The sequence below is a fragment of the Poecilia reticulata genome, linkage group LG3 (genome assembly GCF_000633615.1).
Source record: "Poecilia reticulata strain Guanapo linkage group LG3, Guppy_female_1.0+MT, whole genome shotgun sequence".
In the NCBI taxonomy this organism is placed as follows: Eukaryota; Metazoa; Chordata; class Actinopteri; order Cyprinodontiformes; family Poeciliidae; genus Poecilia; species Poecilia reticulata.
The window spans coordinates 1,822,856-1,828,855 of record NC_024333.1 but is presented as its reverse complement, the minus strand read 5'-3'; positions in this window follow the sequence as shown (position 1 = coordinate 1,828,855).

Genomic DNA, 6,000 nt, shown 5'->3' with positions numbered 1-6,000 from the left:
GCAGCACTCTACATTATAATATAAACTCAGTAAATAATCATGTTGCCTGATCAGTTGTTTGACAATTTTGTAATCTTACCAATAGCTGTGTTTCCATTACAAATGTAATTATCTAATGTTACAAAAATAAAACACAATTACACAATTGCTGTGTTTCCATTAAATAAGAAACACAATTTAAATAACATCTGGATAAGTTTGTTCATGTGTCATAAAAAATGACTTTGTCACAGAAATATGTATGTCCATCCATCCATCCATTTTCTGAGCACCCTTGTCCCTCAGTGGGGTCGGGAGGTGCTGGTGCTTATGTACAGCTAGCGTACAGGGCAAGAGGCAGGGTCACCCTGGACAGGTTGCCAGTCTGTCGCAGGGCAACACAGAGACACACTGGACAAACAATCATGCACACACACACACTCACACATAGGGACAATTTGGAGATTTGGAGAGGCCAATTAACCTGACAGTCATATTTTTGGACTGTGGGAGGAAACCAGAGTACCTGGAGAAAACCCACCATGCACAGGGAGAACATGCAAACTCCATGCAGAAAGACCGGGGCCGGGAATCGAACCCAGAACCTTCTTGCTGCAAGGCAACAGCTCTACCAACTGCGCCACTGTGCAGCCCAGCCAAATATGTATGTGCAAGATCCAAATGAACCCGAGAGTCCAAAGTTTTACAGCACAATAGATGCGTTCATAGCAGTGTATGGAAAGTCGTTTTGTATAAAATGTTATTGACTGGTTGATAAGAACGTTGCCAATTTATTACAAAAACTGTGTTTCTGTTTTACGTTGAAGGTGTTCTAAGCTAAATATCATCACTGGTTACAGTTTTACCAAATGTAGCCTTTTTTATTTGACTTTCTGTTTCCTCATACATAAGATCATTCTGGAAACTGCTGTGTGCCTTTCTACATTTTAGATCTAACTAAAACAGTATAAACACTTTAAAAGAACCAGACTGTTTTCATCATTTCCTGATTCTCAAAACCCCAGACCTGAAGGAAGGTGAGCTTTCTGTTTACCGTCAGTGAAAGCAGGAGAGAAGCCTGACAGGAGGAAGTAAGGAGTACGTCTTTGTCACAATTTACTGCCTTTATAATATTTCCACTTTTCCATTCTGAAAACAATAATTTTGTTATTCATATAATACACACCATGTACAACACACACTAAGGAATGTGCACTTGTGGTGTCACGGGTCCTGTAGCGGCTGGGCGGGGGGGCAGGGGGATAAAGAAAGGACAGAGAATAGGACGACATGTTATTTCCTAAATTTGGCCCCTAGGAAAAAGAAAAGGCCTGTTTGATATTCATCTATCTGCCAGTGGCAGACCGGCAAGGGAACCTGTGAAAATCTATTCACTATGATAATGAACAAATTGTCATACATTGGGCTCTGTCTCCCCTTGACAGTGATAGTTATCAAAGAGAGAGATCCAGGCAAAGGCTGAATGCGTGTGTGCATGCGTGCACGTGTGTGCGCTGGTCAGATCGTCGCCGTTCCAGAGCGGTGGCCATCATTAGAAAGACAAGCCTCCTGGCGGGAGGCGACTGTCATGTCACAGCCTCACACTTAAACGCTGTCATACCTGATTGATACATGCAGCTCTGCCATCTTTAAGCGCGTGTGTGTGTGCGTTCACGACACACATGCTTGTAAAAGCTTTGACGAAATATATCAAGCACATGTGCATTTTTGTCTGGTGTTGCATTTAATTGTTGAATACCTTCCTGAGGGCAAACTGTCAGACTCTACAAACACACTCATCAGTTCCAGAATCAATTCATAGAAGGTCACAGCAACGGATGGAAACCTGAAACACTTCCTGGGAGTTTACAGACATAACCTGCATTGGAGGGAAAATATAACATATAATTTTCTATATTTTATACGTTCTTAACATTAGACTTTAAGCTGCTCTGATTGCAACTCGGGAGGTCCTTTAATGTTGATATTCTGCTGTACTGTCACTCCCTTCAGAAGTGTGTCAGCTATTATGTAATTTGCATGGAATTAGCTTGGAGATGCCCTCGGGGCCTGAGGTCAGCCGGCATGAAAAAAGCCACTGAGCGGATCACAGCGCTCATTCAGCATTCAGAAGAATCTATTCACTGGAGGGATTCTTTAATTGGACAGGACACTTTGTACCTGGGGAAGTTATATTTCATTTCCATAGACTTTCATCTGTTCTTTACCTGGATTTCCTGAGTACAAACACAGAAGGACAGAAGGTAGATAGATATAAAGGTGACTCTAATACATTTGAATAACTATTCTTTTTGTATTTGGCAGGATAAACGCTTAAGCCTTCATCTTTTGGTGAAAATATGAAGATTTTAATATCACAGTTAACTGTAACTTCCGGTCAAAGTATACGTTTGTAAAGTAACCTGAATGTTACAGTGCTGAACTGTTTCATATTTTGACACCTTACAGCCACAGACATATTTATTTTTTATTGTGATATTGTGTGATAATAAACACAAAGCAGTACATTGTTTTGATTTTACTGGAAAATGAAATTTGATTTTCAACTTTTTGATATCACAGTGTGAAAAGCATGGCATGCATTTTGACCATTTTACACTATCATCTCAAAATAAAAACAGTTCAAGCAGTTGCCTTCACAAAGCACCTAAATAAACCAGACTTTCTGTTTAGTTTTTTTATTTCCACCATTTCCTCTTTTTATTTAGAAATTAGTCAATTATACCGACCAGAAATACTGGAACTGTATCGGTGTTTGAAATACTGAGTGGATGGTTTTCTACATGTACCAGGGAAGATTTATTCTACTAAAACGATATCTTGAAATGTGATTCCTATTAATTCATACTGCATCCAGCATCAAAGTAGGCCTTTTCCCTCCTATTTGATGGGATGAAGTCTTTACTTCTGTTGTTGTAAATGTTGCTTAGTCGAACCATCTCCCTCTTTGTCATGTTGTACAGCATGTAGTTCTACTCTTTGCTCTGTTCTGAGTCTAATCTCCTGAACAATGAATCTAATTTGATTGAACTTATAATTTATAAAGACAACTGACATTTAGTATGAATTTCACAGATGAACATGTCTGTATTGTATAGGTTTGTGATATTCAGCATTGCTAAACATTTGTACTTTGTGACAAGTGGGAACATCAGTATACAAAAAGCAATATTCCTAAGAGACATGGATGAACGAGTTTGATGTAAAAGAACTCAGTGGCAAAAACTTCTGTCATGAACTTTATAGAGCACCTTTACTTTGAATGAATTAAGAAATTACAAGCCAGGCTTTTTTTCCCAACATATCAATGTCAGACCTCAGAAATGTAAAAGTGCTATATAAAAAAAAGAAATAATAAATAAATTTATAATAAAATAAAAAGCACACAGCACATAAATAATTGAGAAAGGATGTAAGATTATCCAATCATAACTGCTGAACATATAACCTTAGAAGTTGTATTACCTAACAGCAAAAACTTAACTTGTTAAAAAATACACACATGCAATTAGTCCATAAAATTAAAACAGTGCATTTAGAACACTGTGTATGTTATGATAAAAATGCACCATTATGTCCTTGAAAACATCCATCCTAGGTAGGTCAGCTCCAAAGTGCACTCAGTAATTTATCCAGAGAAAATGAAAAAAAAAAACAACAACAGTGTTCTAGGTGTGCTTGTGAGCAGCTCTCTGAACGCTTTATTTGATTTTGTACATAAATCATCCTAATGGCTGACTTTAAATCTCTGCATATTATTAAAAAGGGAGCAGTATAATATACATGGAGAAGCAAATAATGGGTGAAACATAAATGGTGGCCCTTGAGAGATTCAGATTCATGAGGATCGGTACTTTGGGAACGGCTCACTTTGATAAATTCAGCTCAGTCAAAACACTTCTGCTGGCGTCAGAAGGAGCAGCTTCACACCTCCTCTGTTTGTTTGTACTGGTAATAAGCTTCACTGGCATTTCGACAGAGCTTACCTTTCATAACGGCTTTTCCATTTTATCTCAATGTGACCTGCTGGAAGCTTTGTTTATGTCGTAATTTATATGTTGTTCAGATGTATGAGAGGCGGCTGTCAAATTTACTCACAAAGCTTCCTGTAAACAATTTATATCAAGAGTCTTTTTTATTCGACAACCATGTTCTTATACAAAAGTAGCTTTTTAAAAGCTTGTTATTATTATTGTGAGAGGAATCACAATAATTTATCTATCAAAAAGACACTCAAAGAGTAGAGAATGTTTGCACAGAATCGTAGGCGTTTCAATCTCTTCACCGTTCAGTGATACAGCGCCATTAAAGCCTTCTCTTTTTTTGTCCCTTTTATAGTTTCAGATTAACAAGATCATTTTAGTATCATTGATGACTTTTCCAAGTACAAAAAGTAGCTTTCAAATAGTTATTTCTGCATTATTAAGGGTGGAAAGCTGTCAGAATCAATCTGGTTCTGAGTAAAAAAAAAGAAGAATACCACTCTCCTTGTTAAATCAGGAAATAAACTGTGTGTTTCACTGTCCACCACCAGGCCTGAATACAGCCTGACATTCATGTGATCAAACTACCTGTTTGAACACATGGATAAGGCTAAAAGTGCTCAAAATGCTGCACGATAGAATCAATCAAAAGAAACTCAAGAGCAGATAAAAACGCAAAAATGTTAATATCATTCAATACAAATGTTAACAGTAGTATTTCTAAGACTTTGGAATTCACTGTGGGATTCGAGCAACCCACAGTGAGAGGTGAGCCATGTGAGGAGTGGTGTGGTCACCTACCAGCAACAGGCGACCATTGTATTCACAGACTTCGCAAACAAAAGCGATGGACGACAAAACTGCCTGTCACAACCACCGGAAGATACATTTTTACTTCATCCTGACAGGTTGATGATATTTACTTTAAAAAAGAGGCGTGATCATGTTTGACATCCACCGGATACCAAATGAAGTCCTCTCAGTGTATAATACCTACCAACTACAGGTGAGATTTTGATTATTGGTGATTCATAAAACTCAATTTAAACATTTCCAAACCGTCCCTTTAAGGAGAGGATTGGAATGCAGATAATAAAAAAAAGTCTACATAACTGAAAGCTTTGCCTCTGTTCCTCTCTAAGCTAGATAACAAAGAAACATTTGCTTTACACAGTGTCTCATCCACCTGCCTCGCCAGCAGCATTGATAGAAAGGAGCAGCGGGGCTGAGGGGGAGCAGGGTGCAGCCGCTGATATACATGCTGTGCCCTTAAAGAGATGACGGCCCCTGTCACAAGGCAGAGGGCCCTGCGACACGGCAGGATATAAATCTACACTGGAGATAAAGAAAGTACATGATGAATTAAGCTGGTGCATATAAATTCTTAAGAGCCTCCATTTTAATGCTGGTCATTATTCAACAAATTTTTCTAAGAAATGCCACATGGGCAGGGACAAGTAATTAGGTGGAGAAAAGTGAAACTGTCACCCGTAATGGTTTACTCCTCTACCTTACCTTAGCAGGAGAAGACGAGAGAGAGAAGGACCTCCACGGGGCCATTCTGCAGCCCTTCGGCCGGTTCGGAAAACGGAGCGCTAAGGAGTTGGCAAATCTGAACCGCAGCATCACTCCTGCTCTGAAAAACATTGTTAGAGGCAACGCCGTTTCCTTACTTTCATCCAATCCTCTCTCACCTTCTCCTCTTTTTTTGCCCCTCTCTCAATTCAGCCCAGACCTCAATAAATCTGTGGTCACCAGGGATATTGTTAGTGTTGGCCAAAGTACTATTAAAATGAAGGAAAATTTATGGATGACACTTTGGAACAATTAATCAGGAAATGTTGATTAATAAAGTTAGTCGGATATTCTCCTGAAACCAAAGGAGGCTTCACCGTGTTGTCAGGCTGATCATTTTATTCATTATTTTTGATTAATGTACCCAGATACCCTGACTCGAAGAAAAGAGGAAAAGCAGGGGAAAAAAAAAACAGTGTGTGAGAGCGCATGAGTGTTTGGT